This window comes from Rhinolophus sinicus, linkage group LG14 (genome assembly GCF_036562045.2).
Source record: "Rhinolophus sinicus isolate RSC01 linkage group LG14, ASM3656204v1, whole genome shotgun sequence".
NCBI lineage: Eukaryota > Metazoa > Chordata > Mammalia > Chiroptera > Rhinolophidae > Rhinolophus > Rhinolophus sinicus.
Genome location: NC_133763.1, coordinates 4,428,131 through 4,450,363, shown reverse-complemented (window position 1 = coordinate 4,450,363; position 22,233 = coordinate 4,428,131). Strand labels below are relative to the sequence as shown.

At 40.8% G+C, this 22,233-nt stretch overlaps 1 long non-coding RNA gene across 1 annotated transcript; it reads right to left on the bottom strand.

Annotated features, from left to right (window-relative positions):
• Positions 1–7,308: 7,308 nt before the first annotated feature.
• On the bottom strand, positions 7,309–22,000 carry LOC141568687 (uncharacterized). The gene is made up of 3 exons (XR_012491913.1): positions 21,897–22,000; positions 10,435–10,518; positions 7,309–8,160 (listed from the first exon to the last, which is right to left on the bottom strand). It is a non-coding gene; the product is annotated as an uncharacterized LOC141568687 (long non-coding RNA).
• Between the last annotated feature and the right edge of the window lie 233 nt (positions 22,001–22,233).

The following is a 22,233-nucleotide window of genomic DNA, read 5'->3' as shown; positions in this document are numbered from 1 at the left end:
GGAAATGGTGCTATTTGGGTGACTAGTTAGTTGGTTTCTTCTCCTTTGCTCTATTTCATTTTCTAAACAGATATAGCTTTATTTTTTTCCTGATTTGAAGAGTAATAATGCAGTCAGTTTGAAAAATATTTGAAAATATATGAAACTATGAGTAAATAAAAGAGACATGAAAAATTACCCACAATTCCACTGCCCAGAGACAGTCATTAACATTTATTGTATATTCCAAACAGTGTTCCTGCATAGATGTCTAGGGCTGGTTTACAGGGTATACACTGATGAATAACCATATCTATCTGTTACGTACAATGGGCAACTGTGTGGATGGTTTGGTGTCCATGCCCACTGGTGGCAAAATATATTGACTATCACTCTTTTCCGATCTATCAATCGATTGCTCAATTGGTTGGTCTATTTTTATATTTTTAAAAATGTGATCAGATGATATGTTGTTTTATAATCTACCCTTTTTTTCATTTAACAATATAGTAACATCTTTTTATGTTAATAAATGTGGGTCTACATCACTTTAACAACTGCGTTATATTTATGTGTTTTGACCTTCTCTAGTTCAAAATTATTAAAATAGCCATCTGTTTTGCTTTCCAGTTAGGCTTACCTCGAGCTCAGCAGTCAACAAACTTTTTCTGTAAAGGGTCAGATAGTAAATATTTTTGGCTTTCTGGGCCATCTGGTCCCTATGACAACTACTCAACTCTGCCCTTGCAATGGGAAAGCAGCCATGGGTGTGGCTATGTTCCACTAAAATTTTATTTATGCACATTGAAATTTGACTTCATAAAATGTTCACGTGTCATGAAAAAATTTTTTCCACCATTAAAAAATGTAAAACCATTCTCCCTCTTAGCTTTCCAGTCACATGAAAACAGGTGGCGAGCCCGACTTGGGCCGCAGCCGGCTGACTTCTCTAGCTGAACGCTTCCCTTCAGCGCTTTCCTCTCCTGCTGTGAAGTGTATCACTGTCTCCCCTAAGTTTCCCTCAGTAAGACGCTAACCTTTTTGGAAAATGTTCTTTTGATGGTACAAGGATCCCAAAGGCATAAAACAAAATCATACTTCTGACCTAGCTTTGCTGTTTCCATCACACGTTTTCAATCTTAAGTCCTAAAACTGTCAAGTTCAGAGGTAGGATGAACATCTTTGGTTCTATTTTAGAATCACAACTATTTCACTTTTCCAGAAACTGAACACGTTCACTGAATGCACTGGTATATTTTATAAATTCCATTTCTTTCTTTCCTTGTGAAATCTTCCCATTGCTTTGTACTGAGACAAAACTGACTTGATATTGCAGAAGGAGACCTTGTCTTCTGGAAGCCATAGTCCCAAGCCTCATTATATACACTTCTTTTTTGTAGTTTGTAGTGTTTACGAATTGCTGTTTTTTCTTAATTGACTACCACCAAGGAACACTGAGTGTTACCAGTGACCATTTATTTAGAAATGTTTTGTTTGCCATCACTCTCCCAAGGGCCTAATACACATTATCTCATTTAATCATCATAGAAACCTTGTGTGGTAGGCCTTTAGGTCAATTTCACAGATTAAAAATCTATGGGTCAGAAAGGTAAGTAACCTGCTAGCCCCGAAGTGCAGGATCAGAATTTAAACCTAGATTTGTGAGCCTCCAAAGACCACAAATGCTCCTGAGCAGTGCTAGCCTGCATCCTGTAATTTATTTGCCACCCGAAGAACTGTAATTTTTGTTATTCAAGAAAAACCTTGTTAGATTATTTTGATGTAATTGCAAAGGCCTGTCTCTACAGGTCCATATTCCACCCAAAAACAAATCACAAATTGGCTGGCAGCATGGTCTGAGGCTCAGAATGAACTCAGCCCAACAATTACATTCAAAAAGCCCCATAATGGATAAAGGTATGTTTTTCTGTGATACAATCCCACATGCAAAACATTTTTAACACTGTTTTATTTATCTATTATCTAACCTTTTTGCTCTATAGGTTTTTATATGTCAATATATAGGCCATTTTTTTAACATGGTCAAACGAATCATTTTTATTTTTTTTATGGCTTCTGCCTTTGGTGCCTTGTAGAGAAAGATCTTTCCCAATCCAAAATTATTTTGAAAGTCATCTGTTTTCCTTTCTTATTTCTCTGAAAAGGAAACCAATCTCCAAGCCAACTGTAAGATTGCCTGGCCATTTATTGGGGAGAAATCCATGCCAGAGAACCCAAGTTCAGTATGCTTTAGCCTTGATTTCAGTCCCAACAAGTTAGGTAACAATTTTACTGTCACATTCTCTTCTCCATGACAAGTCTGGATATCTGAAGTTAACGTTCAAATTGAACTTCACTTTGCAACAGATGCAGTTCCCTTTGAAAATGCTTCATGCTTCTAATTGTAGAGAAGCCGTGAAGTGTGGAAGAGCATTCCCATTCCCAGAGATTAATCTCGGATTACTGTCTAAATAATTAGCTCACATCTTAAATGATTTTTTAAATGGTCTCGTTAATTTCCCATGAGACAGAAAAAAATTTTTTTTGATGGAGCTAATTTTTTTTATTAGTTTCAGGTGTATGAACCAACGCAGTGATTAGACATTTATATACCTCACAAAGTGATAACCCCAATAAATCTATTACCCATCTGACACTGTACATAGTTATTACAACATTGACTTTATTCCCTATGCGCTACTATATATCCCTGTGACTATTTTTTAAATTATTGTTGACATTCATTTGATGTTAGTTTCAGGTGTACAGTATAGTTAGACATTTATATAGTTTATGAAGTGATCCCCTCAATAAGTCTCGTATCCATCTGACACTATATAGTTTTTACAATATAATTGACTATATTCCCCACACTGTACTTTACATCCCTGTGACTGTTTTGTAACTACCAATTTGTACTTCTTATCCCCTTCACCTTTCTCACCCACTCCCCAGCCCCCTCCCATCTAATTTGTTCTCTGTGTCTATGAGTTATGAGAGAGAAAATTTAATTCAGACCTTGCCTGTTGTGTAGCTTCCTGTGCACTTGTGACATACAAAGGGGTGATCCCTAGGTTGCTTCGTAGAGGAAGTGGCTAAAATTTCAATCTCTCCAAAAGATCCATTGAGTTCTTTATCTGTTCTTATAATTGAGATTTATGCACCACCAAATGACTTCTACGGTTTGTAGCTTGGAGTTGGCCATTAGCACCTCACAGCATCTTTTTCTTTCTTTCTACATGTTTTGATTCCACAGAGGTGCTCTAATTCTACAGCCTTCCTCTTCTGAAATACTACTGAGTAGCGTGTGAATTTAATTTCACGTATTAAAATGTTAAAATTCTCATTATGTGTTTTTCTGATTAGAAACACAAAGCCATCAGATTGCAAAGGTAAGTGAGAAAAAAGCAGTATACAAAACTGACAGAGATTATGAACTTTGTGCAAAAGAAAAAAATACACAGTCACAGAAAAAAAACAAAAACCCTGGAAAAATGTTTGCAGTGGTTATTCCTGAGTAGTGGGATTAAGGGTGATTTTCAGTTTCTTTATGCTTTTTGTTATTTTCAAAATTTTGACGTGAATATACATTACTTTTACATTAGAAAACAATTATTTGGAAAAGAAAATACAGGCCTATTCCCTTTTACTAAAACACTATTTGATAGATTAATATATATTATTTGATATAATTACAATAACTTTATTTCTGAGTAAAAAGACAAAAATAAAAACACAGAAAAATATAAAAACTGATTATCAAGCCATTGACTTATTCTATAGTATTGTAGAGAACAGGAGATGAAGAAAACCCCAGAACACAGGAACAGAAAGGTGATTGACAGATGGTAGGACGAGGTTCTGAGGATTGTGTCACATCCTTTTTCTTTATTTTTTTAATGGGAATATTTCTTAGCATGAGAGAAAATTCTTAAAAACCAAAAGATTTCTGTATTTATTATTTAGAAGATTGAGTTAACTCTTTGATTACAAGCACTTGTGGTTATAATTTTACCATTTCGAGGAAACTTATTTATTGAGTTAGCATGGAAAAAAGTGCCCTGAAAGAGTCTCAAATGAAACCAGTAAAGACTTAAGTAAACTTTAAAAAAAAAAAAAAATCAACATTATGTTTCATTTTGTAATCTTGGTGATGGTTGTATAGGTATTTTCACTTTGTAAGCATTCATCAAACTCTGTACTTGAAATTTGTGTATTTTTCTGTATGTATTTCACTTAAATTTAAACTGTTTTACTTGGAAAAAAACTCACCCCATCTCTGTTTCTTTCTGCAATGCATTAAGACAACTGCTATGTTTGGTTCCCCAGAACATTTCCTCCATATCCCCCAACTAGGGATCTGGCCAATCATAGCAGCGGATCTCTTGGGCTCAGTGATTGGCGGGTATGCTTCTCAAGCAGGGCCAATCAGTGCCCTTCCTTAGGACCCTCTGCAGGTTATGGGGAAGGACTCCAGGTGGTCATTCATGGTGGAGTTGGTGTTGGTGAGTTAATCCCGGTATATAATTTAGAAATACAGCCTGCTACAGTATGTGTGGGTTGTGGGTATGATCAGGACATCTGATCTGGCTGCCTCCATGAGAGTCTACCTGCCTCTAACTTGGAGCAAAACTAGCTGGTTTTAAAGTATGGAGACAGGACTGCTGTATTTTAATATTTCCCTGGATTCTTCTCCACCTCCTTTTTTTGTATTTGGCTAGTTACACATTTAACCAGAGAGTCAGGAAGTTATTCCTCCCTATCTCAATCCCTCCTCTGAGCACTCTGTGGGGTAGGAAGGAAAGCTGATAGCCTTTCATATCCTCAAGTTACCATGCTTATTTTCTTGGTTAAAATGCCAGGTTCTTTCACCTGAGGATAACGAAAATGTTCTCCATAACCCCTCTTGTTTTACGGGACCCATGTGAGAGAATGAGTCTTACAAAGAAAAAAGAGCAAGATTAAAAAAAAACAAGAAAAAAAGTAGTCCCTACCGCTCCAATGTCAAGCACTCAAACAAAATACTATTATCTATATGTCATTTGTGTTTGTAGAATCACTTGCTTTAGGCAGAATGGAATTAAGTAACAGGTCTGAGCCAATTCTGAAGCCTTAGTCCCTCCAACCCAGCCTTTACCCTTTTCTGAAGCTCTGCTTTCTAACCTTTCAATCCTCTGCTTAATGTACTACTGATCCTCAACCCGGGGCTGGTTTATGAAAGGGGCCCCCTGGGCAGGGCTGCTGGGCCGTTGTCGCTCTACCTGTGGGGCTGGAAACAGACTAATCCACCTACGGTATGTCATTCTTTTGTGCTTTTCTGAATGTAAAAAATATATCAAACAGCACATTACTGACTCAGTTCTGATTCCCTAGCCAAAGGGAAGAAACAAAGGAGTCAGGAAAAAAGATAATAGATACAGTGCTATGTGTGTCTAATTTTATTTATCTCAATTGTATTTAATATTATTTTTTCCTATACATAAGCTTCCTATCTGATCTTGGAAAAAGTATTCATAAATGTCTTAGGCTTTATTCAGATTTATCCTGCTGTGGTAGCTTGAATAAATAAAAGTGCGGAATGTTTTGTTGATATATTGTGCATTTGCTAGTTCCAGGGAGAAGTACTTTACATCATGTCTATTAATAAATGTTTTATGTAAATATTTAAACACCAAAATACCTGATACATATATGTAAAAGCATATTCAAAATTTGAAATTACTTAAAAATTAAGAATTGTGTTGATTCATATATATGTCTCCAAGCATTAAACATTTAATTCTATAACTAAAATATGAGTGACTTCATTTCTGGCTTTTCTATACTCTATCTTTCTAATATCTGCACATCTAACACTCCATGGATGGGGTCCAAATAATTCAGTGTACGTGTAAATGCATTTCCCCCCAAATCATTAGGAATGAATGCCATGAATAATTTCAAAGGGCATCAGAAATTATTCAGTCCACATAAACTTTAAAGCTTCTAAATATAAAAAGCCATCATAAAAAATAAAAAGACAAACAAAAATTGCAAATTATAGCAGATAAAAATTTACCCTTCTTTGTGTATAAAGAATTCTTATAAAACAGGCAAGGAAATCTAAATAGACTAATAGAAAAATGGGTATGGGCCATAAACTGACAATTCACAAAAGAAGAAACACCAATGGCCAATAAACGCGTGAAAAAGATCCAACTAAATTAGTGATTACAGCATTGCCACATAACAACAAAGGGATGCCTATTTTCACATAAAGTCAACAAAATCAGGATTTTTTTTTACTAACCTATGGTATGAAGGATGCTGGGAAACCAGCACTCTCTTATGCTGTCATTACATGTAAAATGCTGGAAACTTTCGGGAAGGCAATTGACCACACGCCTCAAATGCATACCTTTGGCCAAGGAATGCGGCATCTAGGAATCTCTTCTGAATAATGAGATTAATTCAAGGATGTATGTACAGATACTGATCACAGCATTGTACACAACTGTAAAAAATAAAAACCTCAATGTCCACTAATCACAGATAAAGAAAACCAAGGCTGGGTAGTTCAGCAAATTTTCCAAACTCAAACTCACAGCAAACACAGTGCAAGACTGAATTCAAACCCAGGCCTGTGCCTCCAGCGCCCCTCGCTACGCCCCTTCAAGCCAGTGACTTTTCCCTGGTCTTTCCTGGTACTTTCTTAACGCGCCTCTCAGAGTCTGGAATTCCTAGTTTGTTTCTGTTTTCTTCTGAGCTCAGTATTGTTAGGCAGTGGCTTTCAGTCCTCCCGGTGGTCCAGCCCCTTGCCGACACGCCGCCACGCCCTGGCCGGCACGCACTACGCCCTGGCCGACACGCCGCCACGCCCTGGCCGGCACGCCGCCACGCCCTGGTCGGCACGCCGCCACGCCCTGGCCGACACGCGCCACGCCCTGGCCGGCACGCCGCACGCCCTGGTCGGCACGCCACGCCCTGGCCGCACGCCGCCACGCCCTGGTCGACACGCGCCGCGTCCTTGGCCGACACGCGCCGCGTCCTTGGCCGACACGCGCTACGTCCTTGGCCGACACGCACCATGTCCTTGGCCGACACGCGGCGTCTGGACTGAACACGCACAGGCTTTCTCTCTCTCGTCATTGTTCCCTAAACGATGCAGTATAACAACTGTTAATATTTACAGAGCACTTACGTGGTATGAGGTATTATAAGTAATCTAGAGATGACGTGAAGTAGACGGGAGGATGTGCGTGGGTGACACGCAAATACTCCCCCCCTTCACATAAGGGACTGAGCATCGGGGACGTTGGGGTGCACAGGGGCCCTGGCATCATCCCCCTCGGATACCGCGGGGGGACTGTACATCCTTTCATGTCACCATAGCACACGTAACATCTACCATGAGTTGACCTGCCGAGAAACTCTTTTTTAAATCAAATTTTCATTTCTTAAAAAAAGCTTTTATTTTTTTTAAGTGTGTTTCTCCAGGACCCATCAGCTCCAAGGCAAACAGTTGCGTCAATCTAGTCGTGGAGGGCGCAGCTCACAGTGGCCCATGTGGGGACTGAGCCTGCCACCTTGTTGTAAAGAGCACGGCGCTCTAACCAACTGCGCTAACCAGGGCCCCTCCCTCCCCCCAGAAAGTCTTTCTTTTTAAGCTACGTTTTTACTGAGCCCCAACCAAGTGTCACGCAGAATTCTAGGTGGAGGACGACATACAAGAAGCTCCGCAAGGTTCTTCTCACTCTCAGGTGATGGGAAGAGTAACAGCGCGAGATTCAGTTAGTAGATCAAGCACGGCCAAGCCTGCAGTGAACCACGCTCATGGTTCTCTCTCTACGGAGGGAGCCACGTGGAGGAAGAGGAACGGACCGGGCTGAAGCCCCAATGTCGGCTCTCTGCCCAGCCTCAGGCTTGCGGGGACCCAGCCCAGAAAGCTGGAGACGTTTCCTCGGTGTGTGCGCACATCTCCCCAGCTTGTTACTGTAGGCAAGTCACTGACGTGTGAGGCCTGACGCTTGTCAGCCGCCTTTACGCTGTTTCTATAGGACTTGTGTCTGTGGGCGGAGTGACTCCAGCCCTGGAGCCAATGACGCTGCTGCTGCCTTGAGACTTTTTCTCACGACATTGAAATAAGTGCGAGTCACGTCGTTGTCCTCCATACGCTGTCCTCAGATGCTGCTCTTCCTGGTCCTGGAGGAGGAAGGCGGGGGCGAGGCTGCACGCACAGGGATGGGAACCCGGCCTGGGAGCCGCTTCACGCTCTCCTCCCGTCTGTCTTCTATGGGGCCTCCTTCTGTTTACAATGGAGGCGCCCACGATGGGAGCGCGCGCGCGCATGCACGCGTCGACGAAATATTACACAATGCAATAAATAATGCATGTCAAGTGCCTGCTTCAGTGCTTGGTGCATGATAGGTCCTTATTATTATTATTAACTTAGATTGAAAGTAATACTTTTTCTTTTCCTTTCACATCTATCTCCCCCCCCCCCCCAACTGTTTAGTTATCCGCCAGGCAAACTCCCACTCTGGAGACCATGCAAAATATGCTGCTTCCTCTGGGAAGCCCTTTCCACCCCTTCCATCCCTCACACCAACTACACGACACGAATCACGCCTCTCCGTGATGTGGCCACTTGTGTTGCGTTACGCTGTGTGTTACGCTGTGTCGCGTTACGCTGGGATGTGTGATGCTCTGGTTTTGCATTGCGATGTTGAGTTGCGTGTCAGCATTCCCCCTCAGTGTGAGCTCCGGAGATGCCAGGGCCTAGGTTTTATACCTGTTCGCCTCTTCAGGGCAAGCCCAGCACCTGGCGCTTAGGAAATGTGTGTTAAATGAATACTGAATAAACTGAGTCACTAAAAGGGCAACTCTGCACGCTGCGTGCCTTCATGTGAGAATGCCATCCATCAACATAGTATATGACCAGCTATTGTCACGTGCCCAGGTTTCCCACAGCTGCCTCTTTTGTATTGTCTTTCAGAGGTGTCACTGTCTTCCTTACTGCAAACGAATTTTTAGCAAGCTTCCTTACGTACAATATCTTAAGCGGCAACTTGCTCCAATTTTGTCAGCTTTGTCACATCTTCCAAGGAAAGCATTTTTTGTTACATGTTGGAAACCTAATACATGGTTAGCTAACATTTACTGAGCCCTCACGATTCATTTATTCACAGATATGTATTGAGTCTCTACTTTCTACAAAACTCTACTCTGTCTGGCTCTGCGTTGGATGTTTTCTACATATATCATCTCATGAAATCACATGTTGTGAAGACTAATTTTCCAATTGTTGTGGCGTACTTCAACCTACAGAACTGGGGAACACTTCTAATTTGCATTAATCTCTTACTCTATTTTGAGTGTCAAAAGAGACCATCAAATTATCACTAACTATGTATGCCAAAACCTCCTATGTGAAATTTACCAAGTTCCTTTCCTGGCTCACAGCTCTTCCTTACCGAGCACTGAGTAGGCACTCATGAACACTGCATTCTGGCCCCAGGCGTACACCCATCTCCACCTGTTTACTGGGTGAGATGCCCGACTGGCAGCCACCCAGGCAGCAGCTTGGGTAAGACCATCACAGCCCCTGTGTGCCTGGGCTCTTGCAACTATCATTATTATTTGGGTGACAAAGACATGGCACAGAACTCTGAAACACTTGATTTGATCTGTAATCACTCATGGAATCTCAGGACTAGTGAGGAGTAACGAAGAGAGAGCTGATCTAATTTTTCTACTTACACAGAATTTAAAAAAAACATATACAATGAAGTACTATTTTAATGTGGTAAAAAAGACAACATGAACTTTACCATCTTAACCATGTTTAACTATTCAGTTCACCCGTGTTAAACATATTCACATTATTGTGAAACAGATCTCCAGAACTTTCTCATCTTGCCAATGTGAAACCCTGTACCCATTAAACAACACCTCTACTTTTCTCCCTCCCTGAAATATTTTTATGAGGATTTCGTATACAAAGCTCATTGAATTCAATCCCTTCTCTTGTACTGGTCCTCCTAAAGCACAAGAAGAAAATTGCAAAACGCCCCCCAAATTGCTGTCTGTGTTTCCCTCTGAGTCATGCTATCCATCTGTACAATTCAGTGGCTGTCAGAGAGCTCCCTGAGCAGCTTTGGGCCTTCAACAGACACTGTGACCCCAAGTGGTGCCAGCGAGCTGGAACACCTTCGGCTTGTTTGTGTGCTTTGGAAGAACTTCTAGAAACGTGTTCTAGGAGATAAAAGGGTGTCAGGGCTGTGGGCTCAGGTCCTGCCCTGCAGGGCTGGCATTCTCTCCTTCACATCGCAGACAACAATCACGTGGCCTGCACTTAAATAGCTCCAGTGACAGGCATCTCGCCACACCTGAGGTCACCGTTCCGCCCTCCTCTTCCCTTTATGATTAATTACTATAGGTTTTGAGAAAACGTCACAAAACTTATGTCTTACATACCTGAAAGTATTTGCAGTTACCTCGTCTGGTCTGGTTCTGTTTCTTGACTGCTTCAGTCTTTCTTTCTTTCCTCCTGAACGCAATCTGGATTTGGGAAATATGAAAAGAAGACGTTTTTAATAAACAGAGTGTTGGTATGTGGCAGCTGAGCCTTCCACATCAGCCCACTTCATCCACGCATTCCCCAGTCAGCAGTCCAGAGAACAGCTGGATGTGGGATGCAGCCTGGGGGCTGGGGACCTACTGGGAACTACCTTCACTTGTTTGGTTTGGTCTTTTGTCTGCTCAAAATCTCTGATGTCACCCTGCTTCCCACCTTAGTCCACAAGGTTCAGGAACAGCTAACCCACCTGCCTTTATGGGCAAACATGTCATCCCGACCATTGCGATGACAGAAGCCACTACATCACCCCCCTCATCTCTGGCTAGGACTCTGGGAATGGTCTCCTGTTGGGCGTGGGTGTCCAGAGCAAGATCCAATGGTGGGTGCTCTAATGTAACTTTCAACTACTGAGTTATATGGTCAAAGAGAATCAAAGTAAGCAGATCACAATGGAGGCCTTCAGCTCAATCTGACTGGAAGGATAGCTAAGAAATTAGATATATTAATATGAAAATAAAGAGAGAATTCATTAAGAAACTGCTGATGAATTCAGAAAAGTAAAGGCAGACCCAACCCTGAGAACAGTTTAGAGAATTGAGAATCAAGTAAAAATATTCCTAAACTATATTAAATGTCATATATATCTGCAACATATCGAAACTTTATTTTTTGACATATATTAATGATGCATGCTGTTTCCACACTGTGCTCTGTATAGTGTGTTTTTGCAACATTGATACATTAATATATTCTATACAGATAGTTGATTTATCCATCTCCTATTTCAAAAAGTATTTCCACGGATTTCTAAGTGACCTGTGCCTTTGAGTTGAAGATTAACTTGCTTAGAAGACTGTGCTGCCAAAAATAAAAGATTACGAAAATAATAAAGAAATAAGCAGCTCAAACTTTGCTGATCATTACAATAACCTAATTTCTCTCCTGGTTATCTGCCTTTTAAAACTCCAAAAACTGTCATGCACAGGATACTACGGCAGGAGCTTTCAATTTTTACCCTGACACACATAATAAATATTAATATTTAAATGGAAATACAAAACAGGTATGTATGTGTATGTGTGTATATATATACAATTATACATATAACTGAAAATTTTATGAAATGTTGCTTTTCTTTACCACCTGCAACTGGTATTTTCGTTTCCATTCCATTCCATCCTATTCTATTCCTGTATCTGTTCTATTCTATTCTATTTCATTTTAAAATGAACCTGTGGCTCTCAAAGTTGTTTTCACAATTTACTAACTGATCTTAACAAGTTGTTTGAAAAACATTGCTCTCGTCTGGGGCACAGAAAGGATGAAAACTAGGTATGTCTTCTCTCCTTCCCAGCCCCAAGAATTCTGCCCGTCTACGTCAGATTCACTTTCCACACTTCTTTTCATTCATTCACACATTCCTCCATTTATTAGAAGAGTATCTGCCGTGAGTTGGGCACTTGGCTAGTTATGTTATTGGGAGTACAGTGGTGGGCAGGACAGGTTCCAGAGCTCACGGGACTGACCAACGCTATGGCAACTGGAGTCAGAAGAGATCTAAGCCCCATGGGGGGCAGTGGCGGAGTGGGGAAGGAGGTGGGACGTGCTCTTATATCATGGCACTGGGGGCATCATTTCCTCGAGTTCCCAGGCGGTAACAATGAGTGCAGTTTTCTGTAAGGAGGACATTATACTTGGTTCTGTCAGTACGAAGACGAATAAACAGCATCTCCGCACTGCTGCTAGTCTGACAGTGTGGGGTGGGCAACACACAAATGATTACGATGCAATACAATAATGCAATGGACCAACATAACCATTTTTTGAGTTGCACGGAGTTAAGGGGTAGTTAAAAATAGAGGAAATGGAGACTGCAAGTAGGAGACGACATGACAGATGAGAGCAAACACTGGAGCAGGAGCTTGGTTGTGGGGAGATATTTTCTAGGACAGGAAGAGTTTGGAATATTTTTTACAGGTTGAGGAACTCATGGAGAGGCAAAGACAACGATTAACTGATGCAGTAAGGTGTTGGTGGACTTGGGGGTGGGAATGTACAGAGGTGGAGGGATTCATTCACCCGGGATGAAGTAACTAGCATGGTGACCACTATATTGGTTAAAACGGAGAAATAACAGGCAAAGCCTGCAATAGTATTAAAATTATTATGAAGAGTGAAAATATGATTTGATGTGGTGGGAATTTTGTCATTAGCTACCTTTTCTCATTTTCTTAAATGATATATAGATAGTGTTTTGTTCTGAAACTAGTCCTTAAGTTACAAGTCCTCTCGCCTCCTCCCTTTATTTCATTGATTGCTTTGGGCCTGCCACAATGACCTCATCTTTCACTCCATGGCTCTTTATTTTTCATCTTGTACTTGAAGAATAACATACATATAGTAAAGCACAGGAAACCACAAGTGTAGGGCTTAGTGAATTTGCATCAAGTGAGCACAGCTGTGTGTAACTTACTCCACTTTTAAGAAACAACATTGCCAGCGCCCCGGAAGTCCGCCATCCCCAAGGATTCCTACCAATCACTCTCTCTCCATCCAAGAGTAACCATAATCCTGACTTCTAACAAGGGGTACACTTTTCAACAAGAAAATAATCTAAGCTCTCCAACAGATAAATCCACATGCAAGAAGGTATTTCTTTAGAAGTTAACCAAATAAGGACACTATTTCCAACCTGTTCTCAACTGTTTACCCAAAATGTTTCCCTCACTGCTATATTGTTTGCCTAGTTAGAGTAAAAGTGGAATGAAGAATAGGCCAATCAGAGGCTTTTTTCTGAAGACTCCCCTTAGAAAACAAATACTTTGAAATGAAATGGGGAGAATTAACAAAATGTGAACCACCTATTTATATAGTGAGTAACCTGTCTCTGGCTATCTTATGCATCTGATGCCTTGGTGTCTCTTTCAAAACCAAAATATACTTTCATACTGCTTACTAAATGAAATTCTACAAAGTACAGAAAAGTCAAAACAATCCACGGTCCATCACCCAGAGATACCACTGTCTGTAACAGTGAAACACGGGAAACATTTAAATATCCGTAAGTAGGGAATGGTGAGATTATGGTACATACACACTGAGATACCCTAAATGTACGTCTTAGAAAGACTAACACAGAGCTACATGACCTGACATGGGAAATATCCACCATCCATCTGTAAGTGGAAAAGTCTCAGAGCTATTTGCATCAAGTTATCTCATTTATGTTAAAAATTCATAGATGAAAAAGGATTTAGATGTGTTTTTCTCTCCAAAAACATCTTCTTTGGTCTCCCACGGACATGACTTAAGCTTGTTTTAGGAGCCATTACAAAATACTTCACACTTGAGAAAAGTGTTATTTGAGAATCATGTAACCGCCTCGGTCAATACACTTGCGATGATGCCATGATATGATTATTTATTCACTTGGTCAATGCCTATTTATTGGTAAATGATGGTCTAGAAACCAGTACTCAAGTGTCTTGTGGAAATGTCAGGTATTTAAAGCTATGACATTTATAACATTTCCTATTATGTGCCAATTCATTTTTATCATATCATTCTCTTTCATGAGCTATTAAAGCATCACTAAGTATGATTTATTCAGATACATGATATGAGAAGATAAAGTCAAGAGGCAACCAGAATAATCCAAGCGCAGGATCGTTTCTTTCCAATTGCCATGAAATGGGCATCCTCATTAGACACGTAGCTGCTGAGGTGCCCTGTCCCCACCACTGTAAGTGATCGCCTCCTGCCCCTTTTCTTACTGCACGTTTTAAGAGCCGGCATGAAGGGTCTGCCTCTGCGAAGACACCTACGTCTCATCACTCAGGTGGAAGGAGACGCAGTTTTCTGTTCACATAGATAGCAATACTTCTCTGCATGACTTCCAAAGGTAGGTTATAAAAATGCCATGGGCTTCTGCTGTCCTCCTGGGACACTTGCTCTTGGAACGCAGCCACAATTCCAGGAAGCCAAGCAGGCCCACGGACAGGCCACACGCAGGTGTCCTGGCCAACGTCCCTGCTGAAGCCCAGCTTTCAGCCAGCAGCAACCACTAGACATGTGAGCGAGACTTCCGATGACGGTTTCAGCCTCTCGCTGTGGTCACCAGCTGATGCTACAGGGAGAAGGAAAAGGCTGTCCCTGCTGAGCCCTGTCCAGTTTGCAGATTCATGAGCAAAATGAACTATGATTGTTGTTTTAGGCCACTAAGTATCGGTAGTTTGTCATGCAGCAGCAGGTAACCAGGACAGCCAGCAGCAGTTCACAAGCCAGTGGAACTGGAAGGGAGGGCTGGGGGCCAAGAGCCTTCTACTTCCTGTTCTTAATCCAGAAGCAACGTCATCAAATGGAAGTAGGATTAGCAGCAGCAGGATGACCCTAAGCTGGGACAAAAAGTCCCTGGAAAATTAATTAGAGTCCATTAACTTTCAAACAGAAACACTAAAAATGCATTTGTGATGCCTGGGTTTTGTTTCATTTTTGTTTTGTTTTAGAAGAGAAAAAATATTTTAAGCCATTACAGAATGATTGTGGCAAATTCTTCTAATTTTTCCTGATGTGTTAAAAAATCACATTACGGGTATGAAAAGTTTAATTATCTAATGCTGGTGTTTTGTGATCTTGTGATGAAGGACCCGTTACTCGCTGCAGGATGCTTCACGCTTTGCCTAAAGTTACTGAATAATCAGCGTGAACAGAATGTGGTTACCGACCTCATCAATGCTTCTGACACAGTGAATCATATCATGATGAAAAGATAACACGGGAGTGAAATGCGAGAGCTAGCTGAGTTAACTGGCTGGTTCACGGACACAGGCTGCTTTCTTTCCTGGGAGATTACGTGTGACAGTTAAATTAACCTTAAGGGACCTAGAGTTTTGCAAAGATTTGCATACTTTCCCCCCAATATTTATGAACTGCCAAGTTCTTTTGAGAGTACAATGGTGCACTTTTATATTAGCAGTGAAATACATTATTTTAGAAGAAGAAATGAAGAATGAGATTGGAGAAAGCAACTTGGGGCTTATCAAGCACTTCAATCTATGAAAACACTGCAGCACTGCCTTGGTTCCTTAATGAAGACACAATGTAAACTATCTTTTACTAAGAACAAGAGTATTAGATTCTAATTTTCTTTTTATTCCCATTTAAGTCAAATTACCTACTTTGGTCTGAAAATGGCATCCGTCAAGTCCAGAGGAGTCTGACTTTGGCTGGCTAACAAGGGTGCTTTCCTTCAGACACCCAACAGAACAAATGCAAGCATTTCCACTTGCTTTCCGGCAGACAAGACCCTCGTGGATAAAGCTGGAGGAAAGTGCATCAAGACCCTCTGCTACTCCCTTTGCTATTTTCTTCCTCTTTTTTTTTTTTTTTAAATCTATGAGTGGTTGCTGATTTAAGCAAACTACAAATCTGAATCCTAACCACATTTTTGGTAAGTTTTAAAATCAGTGCAAATTTCTAAAAGGAGGTGGTTAGCATCCATTGTCATGTGGACGCCCTCCTGGGGTGTCACCCTCTCCTATCGCCTGAGTCTCAAGGACTAAGATTCATTAAAGATAATTATTAAACTCAAAATATCGATAGTCTATGCAGAAAAATGTCCATCACAGTATTGTTTGTGATGTTTAAAATGTCAAAAGAATGGAAGATTGTCAAATATATTGCAGTATGCAGAGCTTACATGTTATAATTATGAAGAACATTTAGCAACTGAGGAGATCTTACAGGGAACCGTACCCCAAACTGTAAGAAGACTGTGATTACAACTACACAAAAAAGAATTGAGAGAAAAAGGATGGAAACATATTCAAATCCTAATAAAGGTTGCATTAGTGTATTAGAATAAATGGTGATCATTTTTTTCCTCTATATTCTGTAAAGGTGATTATAATATTGTCATAGAAAATTATTTAAAACAATTGTTAAGTACTTAACAAAACTTGATTTCAGCAGGAGAGATTAGAGATCATTTTGAACTACAGACTAAAATGAAGTGACACACAAATATGGAGCAAGTCTTGACAGCGGTCCTCCATTTGTCACACTGCTCAGATTCCCTCAGTAGACACAGTTCCCTTACAAATAAACTCTACTCCCATCCCTAATTTTCCTCAAGAGCCTTTGCTTAACTTCGCCATCTAACTCCTTCATATCCTCGGCCCTTCACACAACCTGCAGTTAACAGAAGGCATTCTGTTTATAAGTAGGAGTGAAGAACACTTCAGGTTGAATTTAGAAAACAGCACATGCACATCAGGAATTGCAAAGCTGTTTAGGAGAAAACAAGATCCAGTCTACATGGAGAGGTACGAAGAACAGATGAAGAAGTGATACTGTCAGAGGCAAGCCCGGTTTTGAGAGAAATACCTTGAAACTCGTGTAGGAAAGCCAGTCAGAAGTGGAGGTGGAATTTGCAAAAATAGACGTAGTTGGTCCACAAACTTCACAGACAAGTGTTGGTAGAAACGGAAGTTAGATTATGAACAAAAATCACATTAAGTTGGATGGGGTGGCTGGGAGGAAGGGGGGTTTTGGGTTTCCAAAGGGGTCTGGGTTGCATACTTGCAGGCTTTTTGGCTTGCTCTTCTGTCACAAGCATGTTATTAAGCTATAGTTTACGTATGTACTTGGAACACAAATTCCGATTTTAGAGATTATCCAAAAGCTCTTGCTTTAACAAGGGGAGTTTTCTCCTCTTGCCTAAACATGTTTAACCTTGGATGATTTAGGTTTTCCTGTCCAACATACAGGTTTGTTTAAGAGACTACTCTAGTTATAAGCAATAGGTTAATGCAAAATTTATATTAAATGGTGTTTAAAAAATGTTCATTTTGCCTTCTACCCTGCATGCACCCAAAATAATTCCATCAAAAAGTTTATGTTCACTGCCCAGCTGAAATTCTAGCTGATGTCTTTTGGGCTCATCAATATTATTATCTGCATATATTTGGAACAAAGACAAAGGACAAGTAACATTATCTGTGCTTTGCTTGAAGCCCATTTTTTTCTGAAGAGTACCATTAAAAACTATTGTTTTTTTGGGGTGGCTGGTTAGCTCAGTTGGTTAGAGCATCGTACTGAGGACACCAAGGTTACCGGTTCGATCCCTGCATGGGCCACTGTGAGCGGTGCCCTCCAAGTGTTGTTCTCTTAGCAAATCCATTTCATAGTCCTGATATGCTGCTGTAATAGTTCTTTTTAAATATGGTTATAAGAAATTTTCTGCAAAGTAACCACTTGGGTATAATAAATTGTTTATCCACTCCTCATCCCCACAATCATTCCTCTCTTTGACAAAAAAGTATAGGATAGTTTACAGAATACATCTTACTTGTTAATACTTCTTTAAAAATCTCTCTTCTCCTTCCTTATGTAAACAATTCTAATCAAATTCCTCATACCTTCTGTACAACACTCTACCCCTGTTAAAAAAAAAAAAGGGAAAAAGAAACAGACATGGGGTCAGGGGCTTCCAGTTTTTTTCAACGGTAGTTCTCATGATCAGGACTCCAAGTGTACAGTCTACATTGATTATTTAACTAATGACTATGAAGAACCTAGCAAGTACTTGTCTGTCATTCAACTGTTATACATGATTCAGATATGAGCCAAGTGCTTTGGACATGATTCACACATGAGTCAGATGCTCGATTCACATCTACCTTTCTTTTGACAGTAATCCTTCTTAATGCTTTAATTTTATGATGTAATTTTAGTAGTGGAATTAACCTGTAACTACATAAAATTATGTAATTAATTACACTCAGCTTCAATTATAATTACTGTTTAATCACAGCCTCTCCTCCTGACACCCCAGCCAGCAGAAATCCAGGACACACAATGGCAGTCATGGGTGGGTGGGATGGCCCTTCCAGCTTGCTGGTTCCCATGGACTCATTAATTATATAAATTGTATTTATTTTTGCTACAAAAAAAAATCTCAGGGATTAAATTTATACCATTTACTTGGACCTGAGGGCTTGGGGAAGTTAAGGGAGAGCCGGTGAAGGGAACTACTCTCAGCAATTCCTAATTATGTTTCCCTTAACTCTCATTTTGAAAGGGTTTAATTGGTGTACTTTTTTAAAAAGTTCCTGTGGTCACATATATTTGGTTTATGCTGGATTAAAAGATTAAGTAGGTTTCTTTACTGTAGGGTTTCTTGGTCTTTAATATGTTAATATATGTTGTGAATCTCCAAGAGTTGGATATAAAATGTTTCCCAAACTGTTTTGAACAGAGAACACTCTCTCCTTCATAAAACAACAGCAGCAGCTTTATTGAGGTATAATGTACATGCTATGAAATTTACTTGTTTTAAAGGTATAAATGATTTTAAGTGAATTTACAGAGTTGGGCAACCATCACTAATAACCAAGTTTAGAACATTCCATCACCTCAAAAACATCGCTTGCTCCCAGTTGCCAGAACTCTGAATTTCCATCTGTAGCCCAAGGTAGCCCGAGGTAATCTAATTTCTGTGTACAGATTTGTCTCTTCTGGAAATTGTATATAAATGGACTCATACAATATTTGTTTATGTGTCTGGCTTCTTTCACTAAGCATAATGTGTTTGTGGTTCCATTTTGCAGCATGTTCTCAGAACTTCATTCCTTTTCAGGACAAATAGTACTCCACACAGATATATCACATTTTAAAAAATCCATTCATGAGTTTGTGGGCATTTGGGTTATTTCCACTTTTTGGCTACTGAGTGTGAACATTCATGTACAGGTCTTTGTGTGGATATACATTGTTAATTCTCTTGGGTATATACTTAGGATTGAAGTTAGGAATAACATGGTCAGATTGTATTTAATGTTTTAAAGAAACGTCCAAACTGTTTTCCAAAGTGGCTGTACTATTTTGCATTCCCACCAGCCGTGAACGAGAGTTCCAATTTCTCCACATCCTCACTAGTCCCCTTCAGCTACTAGTGGGTGTGTCGTAGTATCTGGGTTGTGGTTTTGATTTGCGTTCTGCGATGGCATCTTCTCATGTGTTTATTGGCCATTCATGTAGCTTCTTTGCTCAAATATCTAGTCAAATTTTTTGTCCACTTTTAAATTGGGTTATTTTCTTCTTACTGTTCTGCCAGAATTCCTTGTATTCTGGATCCAGGACCTTAATCAAATATGATTTGCAAATATTTTCTCTCTCTGTGGTTTTTCTTTTCACTTTTTTAATGGTGTCTTTTTCAGCATAAAAATGTTTAATTCTGGTCAAGGTCAATTTATGAAATTTCTTCTTTTATTGCTTGTGCTTTTTCATGGTATCTATGAAGGTCACGAAGATTTACTCCTATGTTTCCTAAGAGTTTATAATTTTAGCTTTTACATTTAGACGATGATTCATTTGGAGTTAAATTTTGAGTATGATGGGAGATAAGGGTTTAAACACATCTTTTTGCATATGGATATCCAATTGTTCCAGCACCATTTGTTGAAAGGACTATCCTTTCCCTACTGAACTGCTTTGACACCTTCGTTGAGATTCAACTGAGCATAAACGTAAGAGCTTTTAATATGTTAATGATGTTGTGAATCTCCAACAGGGAGGATATAGAATGTTTCCCAAAATGTTTTTCACAAGGAATCCTACTCCCCCCCCACACACACACCGCCTTTTAAAAACATAGACTTTCACTTAGGTTTCTCATTGCTGTTCACAAAACACACTTCAGGGAATGCTTCTCTAAGGTGCTCGGGGCTCTAACTTTTGCTTGCAATAAACTTTATTGCTAGTTTTCAGAGGCTGAGTATTTTTTCTGAAACTGCAAAAAAATAAACAAACAAACAAAAAACCCCAAATCCAAAGACATAATTTCCAGTAATATGCTTATAAGTATAGTAAGACATCACATTGTGCAGAAATGTATGTAAAGGCTGTCGAAAACATGTTGTCAAATTAGGTCCATATTGCACAAATACATGGAAATAAAGGGCAACGGTATACTAGTAGATGAAACTTTGGAAGTATGGAGAATTCCACAATTGTAGTTTTACATTTTTAGGGCACTGCATCTTGCTTGACCATGACAACTGATGTAAATATCAGTAGTACGGTTTTAAAGAAAACCTAATTGCATATTGTATCATATACATGCTGACACACACACACACACATATATACATACATACATGTCGGAGATATAGATTTTTCCTTTTTAAAAGATTTTTGTCTTAACGTTCTTAAACAAATACAATGCAAAATTCTGCGTAATTGCTTAAATGACTTTGTTAAAATGACAATACTCTCACTTTAGCATTACATTACAATAAACAAAAGAACTTAGTATAAAAGTAAAAAGTGAAATTAAAATGAGTGCCTCTTTATCACTTTGTATTTATCTGCAGAAGATATAGATAAAGGTCACTGATGAGAGGGGGGTAAAAAAAGAAAACCTTGACGGGGAGAATGTGTCATCAGAAATCGAGGAAAGCAGACCAAAATCGCTGTCAGCGCTCTGCGCACAGAGCCTGTTACTTGTGAATGACCGAGTGACAGGCGACCCCAGTAAAAGCCTGAGGCTCTAGAAACCCCCAGAACATGGCAGTGGAAGCCAAGCACATAGGTGTTGTACAACGCAGGCCGGGGTTCGCTCAATTCCCTAACCGACATGTTGCTTTTTCTAACCAGGCCTCTGCTAATGAGTTAGCGTGGTTGTTTTTTAAAGCGTAATCCTGTTTTCTGAATATTTTAGACGGCACTATCTCATTTGATGTGTATATAAGGTAGGAAGTGATTGCACACGTTAGTTTCCAAACAGCGAGCAACAGTATTTTTCTCTTGACTATTATTCTATGACGCCAGGCCAAATGCACAGTGGGAACTGCATTTTCGTGTAAAACTTCAGCTACACTCAGGACAGGAACGAGACTGCGAAGCAGCCCCCCTTGTCCCGTGTTCGCGTCCCCTCGTTTTGAGGCTTCACAGCCCTTGCTCACTGCCAGTCTCACCATACTTTTTAAGTCACTCGAGTGCTTGTCTTAAGTGGAAATCTCACGTCTATCCCGCAAGTGCATTTCAGTGACTGGTTAATTTAGGCAAATGTACTTGCATCTTCATCCACCCTGTGCCGCCTGAAACCACGCGTGACACTATTTGCTCAGCGCGCTCAGGGTTTCCTTTCCCTCCCGGCTCGTTGGAAACTTCCAGCCCACGTCCCCCTAGGAAGGCCGTGCACGGTGCCGCCTCGCGCGGTTTTCTCTCTGGCCTCTGCGTGCGCGTGTGTGCGTGTGCGCGTGTGCGTGTGTGCATGTGCGTGTGTGCGTGTGCATGTGCGTGTGCGTGTGTGTGCGCGTGTGTTCTCATGTTTCCTCCCAGGGTCTGTCACGCTTACCTAGAGCCCTGCCGTCCGAGGAGAGGCGCTGGGCGCGAACCGCACCAAGTTAAACAGTTACCGCTCTGCCCTCCGTGACCTCGGCCACGCGGCGCGCGGTGGGCGGAGGTTGATGGCGTCACGGCCCCGCCCCGCCTGTGAGACGCTCCAGGCCTCGCGAGCGTGGGGGGGCCCGGGATGGGGAAAGTTGGGCTTTGGCGCGGACGTCGGGCACCCACCTCCCAGCCCCGGGGGGGTGGGGGGGACCCTCCTTTAGCCTGGACCCCGACTCTGCGAAGGAGGCGCTAGGACGCCCCTCCCGTGTCCCCCTCTGGGCAGCGTCAGGATGGATGGGGCG